Source organism: Apus apus, chromosome 20 (assembly GCF_020740795.1).
Source record: "Apus apus isolate bApuApu2 chromosome 20, bApuApu2.pri.cur, whole genome shotgun sequence".
NCBI classification, from domain to species: domain Eukaryota; kingdom Metazoa; phylum Chordata; class Aves; order Apodiformes; family Apodidae; genus Apus; species Apus apus.
In genome coordinates, this window is record NC_067301.1 from 3,748,419 (window position 1) to 3,769,182 (window position 20,764).

The 20,764-nt window shown below is 39.4% G+C and overlaps 1 protein-coding gene across 3 annotated transcripts in view; it reads right to left on the bottom strand.

The window, feature by feature from the left end:
* RERE (arginine-glutamic acid dipeptide repeats) overlaps positions 1 to 20,764 on the bottom strand; it is a 216,681-nt gene extending 195,917 nt beyond the window's left edge. For all 3 annotated transcript variants that reach the window (XM_051637085.1, XM_051637084.1, XM_051637082.1), the window contains exon 1: positions 20,670 to 20,764. The gene's annotated coding sequence lies outside the window, so the exon portion shown is untranslated. The remainder of the gene's footprint in view (positions 1 to 20,669) is intronic.

Here is a 20,764-nt window from a genome sequence, read left to right on the forward strand (position 1 = left end):
TGGTCAACTACTACACTGAACTACCAAAAGAAATTGAGCTGATATTCCTAGCCCTGGTATTGCAAAGGAATCAACTTGCACAGTGGATCACCAGGAAAATGAAATGGAAAGCATTTTACATCAGCCATGTTGCTTTACAGCGTGAGGCAGGAACATCAAAACTGGCAAATTAATATTAATTTGACCACAAAAAAGACTGAAAAAAGCCCATGGGTTATCCTCTTTGCCCACTACAGATGGAAAGGACAAGAATTTAAGCACCACAGACCACATTTACTTTTTTTTACCCCCTACTAAACCCAGTGCTACTGAAATTTAAGATAATTTTCATAGCATTTTGCCCCTCTGGAAGGGCAGAGATCCCAAGCAGAAACAATATGGATACAGGGTCATGCAGCTCCTAAACAGAGATTAGAAAATGGACTCAAACCTCTGTTACAGCACTCCTACAGCAAGCCACACATCAAGGCTTCATGCAGCCTTTTTACATGTCTGCACGAGATAATGCTGTACATCAGGAATAAATACACTGCAGTCAAACTAAGAACTGTGTTCCCCTTTAATTTCTCACATCTTGACTCAAGAGCTGTACAAAAAGTTATTAAAATTAATGCAAACTATCAAAACTCTTTTTTATTACTGGTAATATTCCTTCTAAAATATTAGTCTCCTTGGCTGAACCAGCATGTCTTTTTGAAAGCTGCCTTTGAAGATCAGAACTTCTTTAGCATAAAAAGTGAAACATGCAATCATGTTAATTTGACAAGGTAAGGGGGGGGAAGTCACTTCAGCTTAGTATTTCTGAAACTCAAGCTATTCTTTAATTTTTAAAAACAAAGCATTTTTGGTTCCCACTACAGTTAATTGAAGTGAGGATGTAACAAAGGCTTTTGTAGTCCAAGCATTTTAAAAACAAAACAATGAAGTATCAAACTTGGCAGGTGACCTAAGCAAACACTTCCCATTTAAACAAAACTAGCAGCTTACAATAAACTGCTGAGGCACGAACATCCCTAGCAATCCAGCAAGTACTCATTTTTCTTGTTTGCATAATAAATACCACAGCTAGATTTATATATATGCATATATATACATATATGAAGGAGGCAAGAGCCAGAGCATGAGCACACATGTGTTTTATAAACAAGAAATTCAAGCTGGAATTTCTCACTCCTCCTTCTGAAGTTTGAGAGCCAGAACACCATATTATCCAGAACTATTTTGTCAAGAGCAGAGCCAGAGCATCCACACATTTCAAGTTTCTGTACACACAAAAAATTAAAAAATAAAGAACTTCATGAGTTGCCAGAGTATCAGAGTTTTCCAATACTCAAGTACAGTTTATGCTAACACCTCATGCATGGGAATGCTGTGCTCTTGAATCATTTGTTCCTCTTTCACCTGCTTTGCACCAGGAAGTTTTTGAAGTTACTGCATTCAAAAGACTTAGAACAGCCAATTTCTCACTACTCCCATGTACTAGTGTGTTGTTCTAAGTAATCCTTGTTACATTACTGTTCCTAAATATTTATTAATAACCTTGCAGTCAATTACAGACTTTAGACTGCATAATATGTCCATAGTGTTGATCAGCACCTTGATAACTGCATACTTCTCAGAGTTATCTTGTGGGACAAACCAAACACCACAATTCAAGGGAAAAAAAGGATGCTGATTTTTTTTTTTTTTTCTATATTTTGCTGGTATTTTAGATATATATTATTTTCTATATTTTGCAGAGGTATGCCCTTTGAAACCAGAAGTTCTACCTCTATACATACATTAAGCTTCTTGAGGACAGACATCCACATTTTACAGTCACACAGATCAACACACACCAAGTCTGAAGTCACAAAATAAATACATAAAGCAAGTGCTATGGCTGCTGACTCCCGATGCTTGTTCAAATACGGAACACTCAACTCTGACAAAAGGAACCATTTACAGAAGTGGCAACTAACCTCCTTTTCATAATTGCTCACTCAATTTTTTAAAAGCACGTTCCTCTCCCTTACAGTTACAGAACCATTTCAAAAGCATGAACCCATTAAACATTTGCCTCAGTCTGCCCTCAACAATAGCCTCAAGAGATAAAAATCCTCATTCATTTCAACAGAGGCCCTATTGATTCTGCTGTCACAGAATATGACTATTTTCCCTCACGCTGCCTCAGAACAGAGCATTGTGTCACAGAGCTATACATTTATTTCCTTCCCTGTCTCTCCACAGCAGCTCTGCAGCAGTGGTCACACACCCCCCACAACCCTTCCCTATCCCAGCACACAGCTTTCAGCACTCAAGAGGCAGATAAATCCACTCACACACACCTCAATGCACAGAAGAGTGTACAAAAATGCAAAATGGGTGGGTTTTAATCGGCAGGCAGGGATATCCAAATGGGGGGAGAATTTCAAAACTCTATTACCTGACACCATTTCACACTACCCAGTTAAAACACCCAAGAATCTTACGAGCCAGTTGGAGATGAACCCCCCGTCTTTATAGAAACCACTCACTGCATCACACAAATGCTTAAGAGTTATTTAGAAAAACAAAGTCAGAAGACATATTACTGGCAATTCTGTAAATGTGAAAGTCTCCAGGCACGATGCTTGGCTGTCACTGTAAAGCTGCCAAGTTTTATTAGAACTGGGGAATATCGACCTCACTCTGTCCCTTGAATGTCAATGATCTGATCCCTCGAGTTAAGTCAAGAGCAATTTCCATTTCCAATGCTGCAGTCAGCTGAGGAATTCATGTCATGGTTACAGAAGCTTAAAAACAGCTGTTTAGGAAAGCCAGCACTACTTATCACAACTGGATGTAACCAGAGGTGTCCTTTACTCAACCTCCAGTAAACATCAAAGATTGAGACTGTCTAGTCCCTACAAATCATTCAGGCATGCTGTTTCCCAGGAAGCAAGCCACAACATCAAGAAAAAATAAGTCATTCTGTGAGCAACAAAAACAAGTTCTGACAGACTTCTGACCCTACAGGAGGGGAAGGGAGATTGTTTTAGGCAAGATCACAACCAAGTCTTTTCACCTCCACAGACACCTGTGAGGTGCCCCACAATTTCCGCCCCCCCCAAAAATCCTCTTAAAACAAGTAAGCTATGCTCAACACAAAAACCAGATGAAATCTTGAGTCTCTACAAACAAGCTCACCACTATGTAAATGTTTGAGAGGTGTGAAGGAGAGAGCACAACTAGTTGGCCCAGTTACCCAGAAGCACGAAAATTAGTTAGCAGATACACCTGCAGAAAGACAAATTACTGACAAGATTCAAAACTGCATCCACCACCAGTAATTATCTCTCCAGCCAGAATTAAAAAAAAATAAAATTACTTCTCTCTAAGAACAAAATAATTTATGTTTTTATGTTCCATATCTCCCCAGATTCTTCAATCAGCACCACTACTGGTTTAAGTTCTATTGCTCTGTCAGTTCTTGATGGACTCAAGTTCATCACAGATGCTGAATTTCCAAATTCAGTGGTTTCCCCTTTTAATTTTTGCCAATAAAGTACTTGACATTCTTCCTTATCAGTAAGGGATACAGTTTCCTTTGATTTATTATTTTAATGTAAAAATATAACACTGGACACTCAGTTTCTACTCTTGACAGTTTAACCACCCAGAGGTATTTACTCACCTTTCTACATTAGAAACTAAAAAAAAGACTAGGAAAGGGAAATGGCAGGAAGATAGATGGGGAAGACTGCATGGAATTAAAACCAGAAGCAAGCTATGTGATAGGTACATTCTGTACAAACTGCTTGCAGTAAGCAAACAAACTAAGCAGAAAGATCAACAGCCACAATTCAGAAGAGACCTCCCCGCTGAGTGAGCTTTTCAGAGGTTGACATTGAAGAGCAAGAACTATTACTTGTACAGTCTAGCCAGGGAGATAAACCACTAAAAAAAACAAAGCAAGAATGTTTTCAGTATGAATTCTGATTGTTCTCTAAAAGACAGACTATCCAATGAAGCTTAAAGGCACTGAGAGCAAACCCCAAGTTAAGCTGAGTTTCAGGTTCTCTGCACACTCTGCCTTCCCTACTGCAAGATTCAAGGTGAGCAGAGCAACACTACAAATACAAAGGGGGAAAATGTTCACAACAAGCAATTTCCCAGAGCACTCAATTCAACACTGCCATCAAGTTACAATCAACTAAAACACACACAGAATGACAGATCTTCCGTGCATCTTAGAAATCTTGAACCTTTGACCATCCACTTGGAGACGGAGCTGCAAAAACACAGGCATACACACAAGAAAGCCTCACAATGCATCAGGAGAGAAAGCACAGCACTTCCAGTCATGTCATCTTAGCACATCTTTGTTCAGCCTGCGGCTGACAACTTGAGTAGTCAGTTACTTTGCTACAGTATTTCTTACAAAAAATAAAAAAGCAAGACAATACAACTTACAGAAATAAAATTTAGAAGGAAAATAAATAATCAGTTTGCTAATAGTTGGGACAGTAGAGACCAGTTGTGAGAAATTAAATCCCATTGATTTAATTTCCTCTGCAGTAAGGACTAAGTAAAGACATAAAAATTCAGCAGGCTAAGTACTTTATAGAGCTTCCAGTTGGACCTAAAAATATTTTCAGTGCTCCAATTCCACTACAGTTACAATGCTGTGCAGTGCCACCTTTAGCTCACTAAAATGAGATTCTAATCAGTACTGTGAAGTATCAGCTTCCTTGATAGTAAGGACAAAGCATCTAGTGAATCCCTTTCAAAAATACAAGTTAGCTCCTAGATATGAGATATTCAGGGAAGGGCTACCCTAATTCCAAGAGCTACATGAAGCTGTGTAGCCTCAGAAGCCAGCAGTGGCAAAATACAGACTCATTATCTTGCCACTACCATGAGAAACACTACCTGCACACCCTGCCATCAGAGCCAAATGTTTTTCTGTGGTAGGCAGCTCATTGTCCTACTGAAATCAAGTATTTCCAGTCCTAGCAGAGTATTCTGACAACCTTATAAATCTCCTTTTAACCTCTCTTACTAATCCTCAGAAGTCTAAGAACTTTTACTCCAGTTCCCTGAACAGTTTTGGTGGTATAAAACTCACACTTGAGAGCTAACATATGGTTCAAACAAGCCTCTTGCATGGTTTTCATACCAGCCCTTGTAATCCCTGGGTTGCTATCATCTGTCTTTCATTTCTGATGTAATTACACATTTGTTACTACTTGCTTGATCTTGGGTATAATTTCACTACATCCAAGGGACATTGTGCTCCTTCTTATCAATATGAGTATGTTTCATTAGAGCTTTCCAAGTTCTGCAGTTTTCTTGCTCACTAACAGATTCACCTACAAAGAGAAGAAAATTGCTCATAGAGCTTTTTCTTCTAAACTACAAACATAAATCTTAATACTATATAAAAATCTAGAGGGGAAAAAAATTACAGAAGCTTGACCAGTTCTTCTACAAAAACTTAAAAACAACTGCAAAAGCTTTAAGAGTGTAGTGGAGGGGAAGAAAGAGGTATCAGTGTTTAATCTACTGATCAAAACGTAGCATCAAAGCTACATCAGGGTGGCATAATGTTGCAGCTGGTTCCATTTTCATGTTCTTACATTAAGAAACCAGATTTTCCTTTTGCATTATGTATTAAATAGTACATATTTTAAAATCTCAGAAAATAATCTCTAAGCCTTGCTAAGCCTTTATAATTGAAAAAATGCATTTAGTATTTTACAGGCTAGACATGCATGAAATACTAAAGCAAAGACAGAACTAAAGCTAATCTCTTCATAGTCCTTTCTGGTATATGCCCCTTCTGCAACTTGATACATCTGGCAAACAGAGTGATGATCAATATAACTATCATGCCTAACTTAAAGCATGCCTGCATTCTTCATGTTTGAGCAAACAGTTCAGACTTTCTATTCACACAAATTCCTTTACTGAGAAAATTGCCACCACGTGGTGACTATCATGTGTATATATCCTACCTGTAGAACATAACCCCAAGAAGTTACTTTTTGAAACACAGTGGTGCATTCATCAGGTCTGCAACGAAAATCTGGTTTTGCAGGTTGCCACAGACAGGGATTGTGTTTTCACAGAGCAGAGCACCAGGAAGGATCCCTACTTTGTAAGTTTTCAAATTTAACTCTCAACACATCTCACTCAATACAAGACCTCTGCATCCAGCCATGTCACAAAAAGTGCCTCTGTAAATTCTGTAAGCCAGACATACGTTTAACCTCACCACGTAATGCAACCCTCCTTACAGGACAGAAGGAAAGCTGGATGAAGATAAATTGGATGTACTGTTAACAGAATACACTTCTGGCAACCAAAGATTAATTAAAATTAGCATACTTAATCATCTTACATATCTACGGATTTGAGATGAGTGTATCAGCACGTGGAAGAGCGAGTGGTAACGTCCAGTTTTGCAGCCATCCTCAGATTGAAACAGGGGGTTTAGCATCAGTGCTGCACAGTGTTGGCCCAAGTCTGCCATGATCTCTCCACGCAGAGTTAAATCTCCTTTTCCCCCAGCCCACCCTAGTTCAAAGAACTACAAGGGAAGTTCTTGTCAAAAAATGGAAGGGAAAACTATTTTTTAGAAGACATACAGAACAGAATAGCACAACACATTTCTGTAGCATCACAGAATGATTTGGAATCTGGTTTTACTACATGTCCATTAAAAAGTTATTCTACCCACAGAAATTCAGCCCACATATTACCTTTCAAAATAATAGGTCACATTTCCACAGTGTATCTGTGCATAATCAAAAAAGTAAACGATTACCACATTGTCTCTCATATTTGCTTTTTCCTTGTTGTAGATAAAATTCATGCAATTACTCCAAAAAGTTCTCCAACCTTCCTGGTATCCATTAATAAAAGCTAAACAGATGTTTACTCAAACTGTACCATCATTGTTTGTAAAGCATATAGGAACTGTTTATCTCGGCACAGAGTGGATGCTGTTTACTGATACTGCTCTGGGATGCATCAGAAAGCAGAACAATGAAAGGCATTCAAGCACAGCAAAACTTACTAACAGCAGAGAGAGACCCACTGTGTCCTTCATCACTGCTGCAACGTATTTCACAGTTAATTCTAAACAGATCTAGATGCACACAGTCACAGGCAGCCCTGTATTTCAAGACATTATTTATCAAAGTGCAGGGCTCCTTCAACACCTTTCCTGTATTGACTAACTGACCAACACAGCAAGGATTTACACAGCCACCATAATGGAATATCCATCCACTATCTGCTCCAGAATCTGCTCCTCACTTCTTTATGCTACTTGTGCCCCCCATGCTTTAAGTGGTTTTCCATTCTTTAATAAAACACTTCTCTGGTCACACCATTAAGAGAATCATCACAAAGTAACAGTATAGCAGCACTGAAAAAAAATCCTATTCTTCCACTCAATATTTCTAAACAACTAGACACCACATTAACAAGATAATAATAAAAAAGACAGTCACTCTGAAATACAGCTTGGCTTTGTCAGTTGGTGTAGATTTTAAAATTCAGACACTTGCATTTTACTTGTCTGCCATTACTGGCAAATTAAAGCTATGAACAAATGCTGCGTAGGCAACAAATAATTCTACTAACATGCCAACAATCACTTTAATCTCTTCCACTTAACAACTCATGAACCTTTTATGAACATAATCTTCTAGAAGGTAACTGGTAATGCAAGATAATCCCAGTACAAGTTTAATTAAAAATACAAGCTACATATAGCTCCCTGCTTACTAACTCTTTCATGCTGAAAAAGCAAGAGTGGCTATTATTAATAGCTCTGTTAATCTGGCAAACTGAAGTGCACAGAAACAAGCTAAAGAAGCATTCAACAGACCATTTCACACTGAAAAAATAGTTTTCACAAATTACAACTTGCCTTTGCATAAGCATTAAAAAAAAAACCCTCTTTTAAATAGCTGAGCTGAAGCAAGCTTGCAGAGTTATGGATCCTACTCTTCCAAAGAAAAACCAGTAAAAGATTACTCATTGCTAGAGTCTACAATGGAATTAATCCAAAATAAACAGCAATTTTCCTTCAAGAAACAGAATTTGAGTCACTTGGATGTTAGATGGAAGTCAACATAGATTTCATTTGAGTTTTGAATGCCAAGAACCTTATTTGACTGGACATAAAAGATTCTGCTATTTTTAAACATACCTCAAGTAATCATTTAACCAGAGCCCTGTAATTCAAACTGGGGAGTTCTTTTCACATTAAAAAGCTGATCAGAAGACAGGTCTTTATAGTGCTGTTAAAAGTGTTGACTTGTTTCCACAAACACAGCTCCCCTAGTTATAATCTCCATGGCTCTTTACCCTTCCCCTAAACCCAGTTAGAAATATTTTACACTGCCTGAAAGCTTCCAGAAACATTTTTTTCTGCTATCTTTACCCCAGCCACTGCCTCATACCTGTGGAAAGCACTAACTAGTCCAGTCAGGTCAACACTGGCCACACCATGGACACTCCACACCTTATACCTGTATCCAGCTCTTTGCCACTCTGACCAAGAACAAGTCAGACCAAAGTTTTACTCTACCATTTCATGTGGTGATAACAACCAAACCTGTCACCAATTCAGAAGTGGCAGCTAACTGTATCCCAAACCTGACTCCCTCTCTCACCTCAAAGACTTCAGCTCTGTAATGCAGAGCTTCAGAGTTGTTTGAGGTCACAAAAGGAATTCTCTCTATAATGAACTCTCCTGACACACACAGCATGAAGTGATGTGTAGGTGAGCTGGGACATTCTTCTTGTTTAGAAGCACATTCCCAAAAGTTAAGTTTTTCATATAATCTCCTTTTGGGTAACACCATGGCAGGATGCAAGGCACTGTACAAGCTCTTTTCACACTGAGGAAACAGCAAGAAATCCCACGTTAGAAGGGGGAAAAAAAATGTGCAAAGCAAGAAAAATTAAAACTTGTAATCTAAGGCAGATTTCTTTAAACATGTTTCAGCCATGACACTTCACTGAGAACTAAATGCATCACAAATACTTTTGCCTCCTACAAGAAAGCATTAAATTTTAGACACAGCTGAATGAGTTACCACTACAGAGAAATGTGGGTTTCCTCAAGCTCAGTGATCATCAAAAAAAGCAAGACTGTACAAAGCCTTTGTCTCTTCAGGAACAGGCTCAACTAATCATAACAGACAAATGTAATTTAGATGGATATCCAGATCCTAAAGGGATGAGGGAGAGGGGTGTTATTGCTCTTAGGAAGTTCTTTCACATTTTGAAACCAGCCCCTTTAGATGTTGCACTGGAAGAGCATCCATCAGCTCCTTCTTCTTGAATGATTTGATGCATTTCATTACCCAGGGCTACCCCAAATGCCAGCCCCTCTGCACAGCCTTTATCTCTAAGCAGTTTCTCACTAATATGAAAATCTCCAAGTCAAGCTTCTGCAGTGTTCAGTCCCCATACAAGAACAGGTTTGTTTTTATACCAGTGGTATAAAAAAAAAAAGTGTCCTGTGTTATAGAAGTGTCCTGTGTTATAGAGACAACACTTAAAGCTCACCCTGACAGCCAATTTATCCACAGCCCAAATTTATAGCTAATCAAGTCACCAGAGCAAGCATATCAGCCACGTACCATGCTCTGCAAGTTCCTTCTGACAAACACTTAACATCTGCAGTCTTCTGAAACATAAGACATTTTTTCCACAGCTACAGAAGTCAAACTGTGCTATGGATGACTGGCCCCTAAAGTCCTATTTCTGCAAGCAGGAACTGATGACCTGAGAACTGTTAACATCAAGGAACTAAGCAGGCAACAATCTCCAAGGGATGCTTAAGTGATGCTACCCAAATAGGTCCTTTCCACACAAAAATCTACTGCTTTCAAAATTTAAAATACTTTTTAATCACTAGGGCATTCGTCTGAACTTAAAACACTGAAGAGAAGAGCTCTGCTGCTACAGTGAAATGGTACTTTTAAGATACCTTTTAAGTCTGGTGTCCTTCTGTATTGTCATAGTGTGAAAAATGACCACAGTGGACAGTCTTCATTTCCTCTCCAAAAAAATCCCAAACTAGCAGGGGGTAGAAGGAAAATAAATCACATTCAGCAACTCAGGCATATTCATACACACGTCTAAGTCACTTCAGAGAAGAAGGAAACCTCCTTGCCCCCAGATACGCTCCCAATAACTGTTTGTATTATGTCAAGTTTTACTTTAAAGTTTGAAGAATATTCTGGCTTTTATTAGAGACACCAGCTCACTAGAGCCACCACCTCTTCTCCTAATCACAGACTAGAGAGAAATACAAGCTCAAAAACACACACAGACACACAGAGAATGGAACTAGTTGGACTTCAAACAGAAACTGAAGATCACAGAAGGAACAATGTTTTCTACACTGCAAGTATTAATCTCATTTGTCTGATTCTCTTCTCTGGAGCCCTTCTTTCCTCTCACCTGGGGGAGTGGGGGGAAGCAAGCTAGAGAGAACATGAATTTTACCCTTCTTACACCCACTGCACCACAGACTGATTTTAAAGAACCACATTTAAATGAGGTTCAAATTATGTTCCTACTGAGCTAGATTCTAAGAACATATTTTTATTGAAAGCAAACATGTACATAGGAAATAACCTTCTGGCTTTCCTTAGCTTACTAATGGGTGACACCACATCTTTCCATCTTGAAAGGCTCATTCAACATTTATATCTCCACCTTTGTACACCTGAAAGCAAAATCCTAATTTCAATCACTTTGAGGTAGAGAGACTGTTACTCAGAATGTATTTCCAGTATTGATTCAGAACTGTTCTCTTGAATGAGCAAATAGTCAATTAGTAACAAGAAGGAGACTAAGTATAGGAGCTCTCCATTAGTAATACCTAGAGACATCTTGCTATTACAAAGCATAAAGGTATATGTTTTCTGCTAAGAGTACAAATAAGTAAATCAGGGAATAAGAAGTAACAGTAACTCCTACAAAGCTTATTTTAAAGGTAAACTTGATTCAGGACAAGAAATGTAGCATAATAGTTCTGAGAACCATGGCAAATAGCAAACTAGAAATTTATTCTAAAATTTTGAGCAGAAAATTTAATACAACTCCAACTTGGCAGCTAACAGAACAGGTGTGTAAAAATCCTAAGAATAATTTCAATTCAATACTGAAGAACTGGGTATTTTCTACAGCTGCTGTTATCAGAAGATCCTTAACTTTAATATGGATAAGTAATACCAAATAGATGATACATCAAGACAAAACAAGAAATGCAAAGATACAACAAAGTTGCTATCAGAGTCAAACTTTGAAGTAAAAGAGCAGCAGCCATGCCTTCAATTAATAGATACACAACGAAAAAGTGATGATCTGTAGCCACCTAGAATAGGCCTCACTGGTGCCTTGATGCAAATTTACCACCTAATATACGGATCCTACTCCAGACATCAATATAGGGAAAAACTCACCACTGAAACAACATCCATACTTTTAAAGCACATCTTATCACCCTGCTATGTTCCAGCAGAGGGTTGAAATATTAACATGGTGAAATACCAGCAGAACTTCATTCTTCACTGGGGGGGAAAGGTGCAAGTAACCACAATGAACAGAAGAGATCTTCTCAAATTATATTTTTGAAATGTAGCCACTTCTAAGCCAGTAGAACAACAGGCTCCTGAGAGTTTACCTGTTGCTCCTGTAACCCACTGTTGAGCACAAACTGCCATTAAAAAAATAAACAAATCACCACATATTTAATCATTATTTTATAGCTCACTGTTCCTCTGTACCAACACTAAGATACCATAGAAAGAAAGCCAAGGGATTGCCATAGCACAGATTTTCATGCTCCTGAGCTATCAAGTCAAGATCTCTCTGTCTTGGGGGGTGACCAAGCTGGCTTGGGAGGATTTTTCATGTTGTTTTTAAGGCATTAACTAGCTGTTTCATAAGCATTGCAAAGAAGAAATATGTAATATATAACTAAGTTAACATACGTTTTCAGATAGCAAAGTAAACAGATTTTTTTTTTAATAGCATTTCTATATTGCTTAACATCTATACAACCTCCAGAGAACAATGACAAAGTATAATCACACCTATTTCATAAGCAGAAAAACATAACTACAATGAGTTGCTCAGCTCAAGGCCATTCAACAAGTTCTGTTTTAGCTGTTTGTTGGGTTTGTTGTTTGGTTTTTCAAGTGCCTGGAGCACAATCCAAATATTGCATAACCAATGACATCTAAAGTCTTGTTATGAGTTAACAACACACAATCTGTCCAGTCTCTCTTGTTGTCTACTTGTAGATGGACCCTGTATCACCTTCAGGAATTATATATATGACCTAATTGAAATATCTTTGGGATTTAGCACAGGAAATGTTATATTTCAAACAGAATGTTATAAACAAGAGGCCTCATTCATTAATAATCTCTCACAGTCTTTTTTTCTGTTCAAGAATATCTAACATGTGCATTAGAAAGTAAAAGTGTGAATATAGCTTATAAGGACTCAGAAGACTTCACTAAACATGCAAGAAAGTAATTACTTTCCACACCTTACTAAACTTGTACTTTGGGACAAACGCTATGGAAGTGGTTATTTGATGAATAATTAGTGCAGGAAGAGAACAGGGCTCTCATTAATTGCAGCCAGCCTGCACGGAGAGAAATGACATACAATGAGAACACAAGTGGAGCCAGCTTCATTTTTCATCTCTTACAGACATGGAAAGAGAAGCATGCAGTTAGACAATAAAAATCAACAATAAAAGACTAAGTCTATTCAACATGAAGGGAAGCAGGAAACAAGAATCAAATTACTTTTTCCAACCAGAAGAATGAGCAGATGCATTGTTTACAGACTGCTTAACAAAGCCAGCTCTGCAAGGTAAGCTGTGATAGTGACTGAGATCCATGAAAAAAGAAACATATCCTTGAACACTCCCATTAATCACCAAAAAAGAATAACAGAAGGTAGAATCCCAAAGTCTACAGCAGGAAAATTGGGATAATTATGAAAAAGTGTAAGCAGAGGTACAAAATACATATGTTACAAGCCACATAAATTTCTACTGACCTGCTAAAGGACATGTGACATATCGAAAGATCTCACTGATAGTTACAGCATCTCCTTACAAAAACATAAATCTTAAGACTACCAGACTACATTCACCACTATCTGTTCACCTGCTGCACTCCTACAGTAAGTCAAACCTTTGGTGAAGACACTCAAACAGTAACCAGGACTGCTTCAGCAAGTCAGAAGGGAACTTCGCTTCTGCCTAAGTGTTCTTTCAGGAGCATCTGGTAACAGTTGACTTGACCCTTTTCTAATCCAAATATTATTCAGACTTACATCCACAGACATACATTGCAAACCTCCCTCCAACACCAGGAGACTGCCTATGCACAGACAAGCCCTAAATCCACATTCCCTTTAGTCACACATAAGGTTGTTTTATTTGCATCTCTGCCCTCAGAGAACTACTTATATTACTGGATGTCATCCGTGTTTCTTCCCAAACATTCACCATCATCAAGGTATCCACATTTGCCCCTTTTCACTCAGTTCCTTTGAATTAAAGCTTAGCATCTGAAACAATCCCCTGCTGTAGCTTTGGCTAGTCTTAAACAGTTTTTCTACTGTCCTCAACTGAAAGCCTTCCACAGCTCCTGCCCAGAGCTCAGATGAATTAAGCAGCAGGGAATATAATATTTACCATGGAAACTGAGTCAGAGAAAACACTGTATACAAGGAAGGGGGAGGAGGTTTTCCTGATTAACCACAGATACAAGGGGCAAATCACAGCAAGTTGTCAAAAAATAAAATAAAATGGGTTTTACTTCACTAAAAACATGCCCATTTCAATTTTGTTCCCAGTAACATCAAATTAACTTGTGTGTGTGCAATAATAATAAACCTATAGTTAAAGTCTTACAAGTAAAATACATTAGAAAATTAAATTAACAGCTCAAAACAGTCTTAAGGTTTACTTCAGTTAACTCCCTTGATGGCTGTTACTAGCTGGGCATTTGACCCACAGAAATCTTTCAATTTAGATACCTTTAAGTTTATTCTATCATTGGGTAAAGTTTCTCATCTTAAGGGTTCACGTTAGAAGGCAAGTAGCATAATTCAGTGGTTTAAGGAGCAGACAGAGGCAGGTCTATTAAGTTTTGTGAAAATGAATGACCTTGGAGACATAAATTAAATTTCCTGCATCTCACTCCTAGTTTGTACAAATGAGGATTAAGTGTTTTAAGTCTCCTGTACCGACCTCATTAGAAGATCTGTAATGGAGACATTGCATTCCTTTTTATACAAGATATACCAGCCTGGCACAGAGATACCAGGTACCAGAAAAACACATAACTATTGTTAAACTATGAAGTTTATTTCATTCTTCAGTTCTAGATCATACTGATGTGTGATCACACAGAAGCTGATGCACCTGAACAAGAGGTGAACTACCTGCATTAAAGCTATTGCAGCCAGAGGGGAATGGAAAACAAGTTGAAGAATTACAAAGGAACACACATAGAATTTCAAGAGACAGGTTAAGTTGTTTTGTGGGCAAGAAAAGCTTCCAAAGAACAGATCAGCAGTGCTATTTAAAAAGATGGACATTTGAAAGAAAAGCATGTCCCTTTAACTCAAAAGTCTTCCAAGTTCAGAGCTACTTTTCAGTTACAGGCATAGGAAAAAGTATTTGATGTCTGTGTCCACCCTGCCACCATGAACAACTTTGCCACTTGCCAAGTGCTCTTTCTTAATTCAAAGCAAATCTGAAAGTCCTGATTGCCTCAGCACCACGATTTCGTACTGGGTGTAATTTCTTGGAAAAATACAACCCTTAAAGCACTACGATGTACCATTACTTTCTTCTTCATATTCAGGACACTTTCCATGTTAACGTGAGTGAATGGATGAAGACTTCTAAATGAAAAGATAGAGGCATTTACCATCAACACCAGGTATTCCAGTACTTTGTGGTTGTTGGTATCAGCAGGCTAATGTCATCTACACACTTGTTTAAGCAGATTCATAATCCTTAAACATATACTTAAATCTCTGATATTTAGCACAAAGCTTCTGATTCCCTAACATCCTATAATACATAGTGAATTACTAACTTAACTTGCTATTTTTCTTCAAACTGGTTGCCAAAATAGTAGGTTTTGACAGAAACAATTATATTATGTTTTAATTCTCTATTCAACCACCCCAATACACTCATGTCTACATCATCTGCTTTACACTTCAACCCAACCACATCATTATCCTAAGTGCTCAGGTTGAAAACAAAGTGCAGTCTTGGCTGATTCTAGACCATGGTGACTTCAGGAACAGTAAAGACTCATCTCTGACTTCAGAAGTCTGACTCAATGCCTTTAGCTGCAAATCTAACACTAAACTTCTACTGTTCATTCTACTACACATTCTAGCTCTCCCACAGCCCAAACACGCTTTGAACTGTTTCTCGCTGAAAGGAAACAAAACCTCTCTTCACTAGAGCTTCTGTTGCCAACATTACAAAGATCTTTTGTTTAAAATGTGAAGATATGAGCTGAAACAAGACAATTTGTCAGTTTGTGTAATACACAGGTGGTTATGGAATGAGTAGCACTGCACAGGCTGCTGACTCAAGGTATAAAAGCACAGAGGAGGTCCCATGAGTCACAGTCACTGCTTTAAGTGCCCGGAGCCATTTCCTAAAGCAGAGAAGCAAACAGGGCTGCCTGAAGTTACTTGTCCTTCAGGTGAAGGAAACTGGCATCTCTCACATGTGCTGTCAGGGAAAATGAACACTGACTGTGTATCTAACATTCAGTAACTCACACAGCAACTTATGCTCCTCCAACTCATTAATGTGTCCTGAGCTCACGTCAGTCACAAATATATACATATAGGTTACATGTGCCATGATGTGCATGATCAGCAATTCCCCCTGACTGTGGGATTGTAAGTTTAATATACAGTATCAGCCTAAGAATTTACTACCTACTGCTTGCAAGATATCTGAGATCAAACAAGACCTATCACTTTTTTAGTCCCCCTCATCCCTCCAGCTGAGAATTCGTTTGTTGGAGAACTGGTGTAAGCCCACACACCAAGAGCCATGTCAAACCAAACAAAAGCTTGGGTTTCTAAAATTTTAACAGTGATTTCTCATTAATAAGAAATTCTGCTTCCTACTGTTTTTATTCAGCGTTTCAAAGAATTACCCATTTTTTCCATAACTCAATCATAAAAATGTATTTAAATCTATCATATTTATACAATACCTAAGCTGATCTACATTTTCAGCATGGCACTTTTAAGGGTATTAAGATGCCAAATACAAACGCCATCCTTTATGCCTAGAATTGAAAGAAACACCATGCACACATCTCTAAGAATTTCACCCAAAAAGGCCATCATTATCCCCATTAGGCAGGGAGGGAAAACTGATGTTGGCATCCAAGCTAGTCTCACTTTTCTCTAGGTCAATGTACCATTCTGGATGTTTGGTGAACTAAACAGACATTTATATTAAAAACAAACAAAAAACCAAACACCACCTATTGAGACTGGAATAGTCAGCTAATATTTCAATCTGTTGGGGTTTTTTTGTCACTTACAGCAATTCCTTGCCCCAGTAGCCTTCTAAATCAAAAGGAGCCAGCGTAGCATTCATACCTTGTTTGCTCCTTTGTTCATACATCAGCCTCTCTGAAAAGAGCAGTTGGGCACAGCTACCAACGTTATAAAAGCTTGTGTAAAAAGCTGCTGGCAAACCAACATAAAGAGCACAATACTGCCTTGTAGATCCTGCTCCCTAACACCTCCTATCACTCCAAGAAGTGTCAAGATTTTCTTCCTTCCAGCAACTTGCTAGAAAAGCCATTTCCAAACTGCATCTAATCACACTCACCTCCTCCTGACACCTTTCACACCACTGATGCCAATCTCACGTACCCTCCAATTTCTCTACTGCAATAAACCAACTTAACATCAGTGGAGCACAAGCTTCATTTCAAGAGCTTTGAAAGAGCACACTAAATAAACAGGGCTCAAATCAATAGGGCTTTTGTTCTGTTTTGGTTCCAAGATAGGTCTTTTTTTAAAAAATACACTGTATTTTAAGCCTATTCTGAGCTAAAGTCAAATCCTACGCATCCCTTTAAGTCAAGCAGGATGATTTGTTTAGACTTCATGCAACTGAAACAAATGCAATATATTCCTAGAGCAAAACCAGAGTGAAAAATAGCTGAACCTTAAAATAGTTAGTCCAGCCAGGATACCATGCTAAAAAAAACCCCACAAATCTGTACATTAGAAAGTTAGAGTTGTCTGGGTTTTTTTTAACTCCAACCCTGACCATCCCTTTTAAATTCATGTAGTTGCTCACCCATCTTATTTCAGGATCACATAATAACCAATTGTTTTCCAACCGTCATAATTTTTTAAACCAGAAATAAACTACAATTTGAGTACTGTATTCCTGTGCCAGCAGTACAGAGCATAACATGTTGCTGAAGCTTCCAATGTCCTCATATATGGCACTTAATGAAATCAAAGCTACCCTCAGGCAATCTTCATGTAGGAAATGCTCTGCTGAGGGGATAACACAGGTTCTGCTGTGCCATTACACAGCCAGGAACACTTGCAAAATTCTATATGCTCGTAGAACTCTTTTTTTTTCTTCCCATTCCCAAAAGTGAAATAACTTCTTTATGGGGAAAACAACTACACCCAGTATGGCTAGAACAGAGGGATGCATTTTGTAGCTATGACAGTAAATTTACAAGTAGCATGTTATTAAAAAAAGGCAGTTATTAATCCACAAGATCAGAATGCCATTTTTCTCGCCTATCAGCATTAAGAATGCAATCAGCATTAAGAATTACACACACCATCTCTCTTCACGTTCATGAATGCTGCTGATTTTTGCTGCTGCAGCAGCACTTAATCTACACCCACAATTCCACAGGATGGACTTCTGCATGCCCACAAACCCCCCACTAAGGCAAAACAAACCCCTGGCCGCAAAGAAATCACTATTTGTTAATCCAGCTATGTAATTACTGGCTAAGGCAGGTCTGTCTGTCTCTCCTAGCTCCACTTAGCTTTTCTGCCTGAGAAATGCTTTCCATTTTGCACAGGGATAGCAAGAGCTTTGTCCAGATGGGAAGTTATTCCTCTCTCAGTTGCTCCACAGTGCAAATTCACATGCCACAGGAATCATAAAGCCACAGAGAGGCAGTGTAAGTATTTCACTGTACCTCTCTGTGGACTCCAGTCATAGCTTTCATGCAAACAATAACATTAAAATTATCCCTTACCAAAGCTATAAAAGTGGTAGAAAAACACACACACACACAAAAAGTGTCCTCAATCCAGAAGCAATCACCACATCTTATTCAGGGACAGAAGGTGAAGTCATTCACCCCAATTACATACTGAAGTCAGCTAAAGAGTCGAAACCAAAACTCAAGAGGCTTCACAGTTATACTACAAAGATTGCTGTTGCCTATTTCCAAAGGATCTAGCACACTGGCATCTTTTCCAGAACACCTACATGTTATTTTTTTCACCCACTTCTGCAAACCTCACTATCATTGGGGGACTGAAGTTCTCTGAGCTTTGAGAGATGTTTCCATTCCTCAATAACCCAACCGACAAGCCCTTGTGCATCAAGAAAGGAAACCACACACACCATGAAATCACCCTCTGCACACTTCCTTTGACTGTGGCCATCCCAGCACATTTATGGGAAGCATTCTCCCCTGGCAGCAGTTTTCCTTGCAGACAAGCCTCCAGACCCAACACCCCGAAGCTAACACACAAACCTGAGGAGGAGCAATTTTTATTTCAAGCCAGCTGGGGTTTTCATCTGTGGGGAGAGAAGGCAGAACATGAAAGAAAGTTGAGAGAGGTTCAAAAGAGTGTACTTCCGAGTCTCACCTCATGTGCTCCCTCTCCCTGTATATACTCACTCACAGACAGTGAAAGCAGAGCCAGCACTGGGAGGGGAGGAGGAGAGAACATACAGAATGTTTTGGCGCCCTTTAGCTTCCCATTTACTAATCTTGCTTTTTTTGCAAGTCTACCAAAAAGGCCATTATTCGGGGGAAGGAAGAGAGAGGTAGAAAACGTTTCCCGTTCTCTTTCACTTCTCAAAAGAAAAAGACACCATGTCTGAGCGAGACCACGGTCCCAAACACGGCGGAGTGTAAAGAACAATGAGCTGGGAGCCTGGGCATTGTGTGCATCCACCTCCCCCGCTTCCCTCCAGACCTCATCAGCCCACACTGCACATCTCCAAAATCGCTCTGCATCCAAACCAGGCCACTGAAAACAACCCCGGCTCAGAGTTTATGGTACAAACTCAAGGAGTAAAACCAAGATAAGACGTATTTACCAGAAGTGCCTTTATTATTATAGAAACACTCCCACTCCTCTCTTAACCACCCTTGATTTCTCAATTCTAAGGGAGCAACGTACACAAAAAAAACGCAAACATCTGCCTGGTAATACCAGAACTACAACAAAAAAATATTAATGGTGCACATTAAACGGAAGTTTGACATGTGCCTTTAACAACCAACTACTTCTTTTGACACAATATTCACCTTTATGTGGTTAAAATCCATATTTAAGACCAGGCACACTATCAGAATTATGCTACTTCAGATTTGTTCTGAGAAGGCATTTTTACTAAATTCAAACATTAAGAACTGGCAGCTGAAGCTCCTTGTTTCAGCTACACTGGTGCCCAATGATACCTTTGATTTCAATAATTGGTCAGTGTAACTCTGGAGTAAACAGACATTAGAGAGGAGCCTGCTGATTGCATCAAAATGTCCTGAGCTTCTCCTCTCCAAGAACATTATTGCTTCGTGGAAAAACTCAGCATAAGAAGTCGGTAAATCAAAATAACTGCAAGCAGTGTGGAGAAACAAATCTCAGGAAAGAGACACTTCAACAATGAATCATATTGTTTTGTTCCCAGCAATTTCTTGAACAGCCAGTTTCAGCAATGAAGGCTCTAATGTTGTCTGCCTCCTACTCCTGCTCTGATTCTGGTCATCTTCTCACACTTGAGAAAGGGAAATGGGCGGATGGGGGGGGGGGGGAAGAAAATAAGAAAGAAAGAAAAAGCAAACCCACCCTTTGTACGTTAGAGAAGATGTTATGATTCAACTCATTTGCATAAAACCTTCATTTCCCAATTCCACACCTACCACGCATAAGAAATAAGGTATTAAAAAAGTCTTTTAACCGCCTAAGTCGATGTCCTCTCCGCCCATTTAAGTTAAATATTTCCCAGTCTCACGTTTATTGAAAAGGTTAACAAGTTAAACCTTCCTCCGAGCGCCCTTCCCTTACTGAGCACTGAACAGACACAACACTCTAGGAAAAAAATTAATAACGCTAATAACAAAGCAAAACCAACCAACCCAAACCCCGGAGCCCAAACAGACAAGCCGCAGCCCCCCTCCCCAAGCACAAGTCTGGCAGCGACTCTCCCACCCCCCCCCGCGCCTTTCCCGCCTCCAGCCCCGGGCGCTCATCCCGGAGCTCCCTCCTTCTCCCCCCGGGATCACAGACACCCCGGGAGGGCCTCGCCCCCCGCCTCGCCGCCACAACCCGCCCCCGGCGCGTTGCCCCCCTCGGCGCTCGCCTACCCCGGGTGCCTCACACCATCCGCGGCGGCTCCGTCTCGCTGCCGGGACAAAGCGGCGGGCGGGGAGCGAGGGGAGCGAGGGGAGCGGCTCCCCCC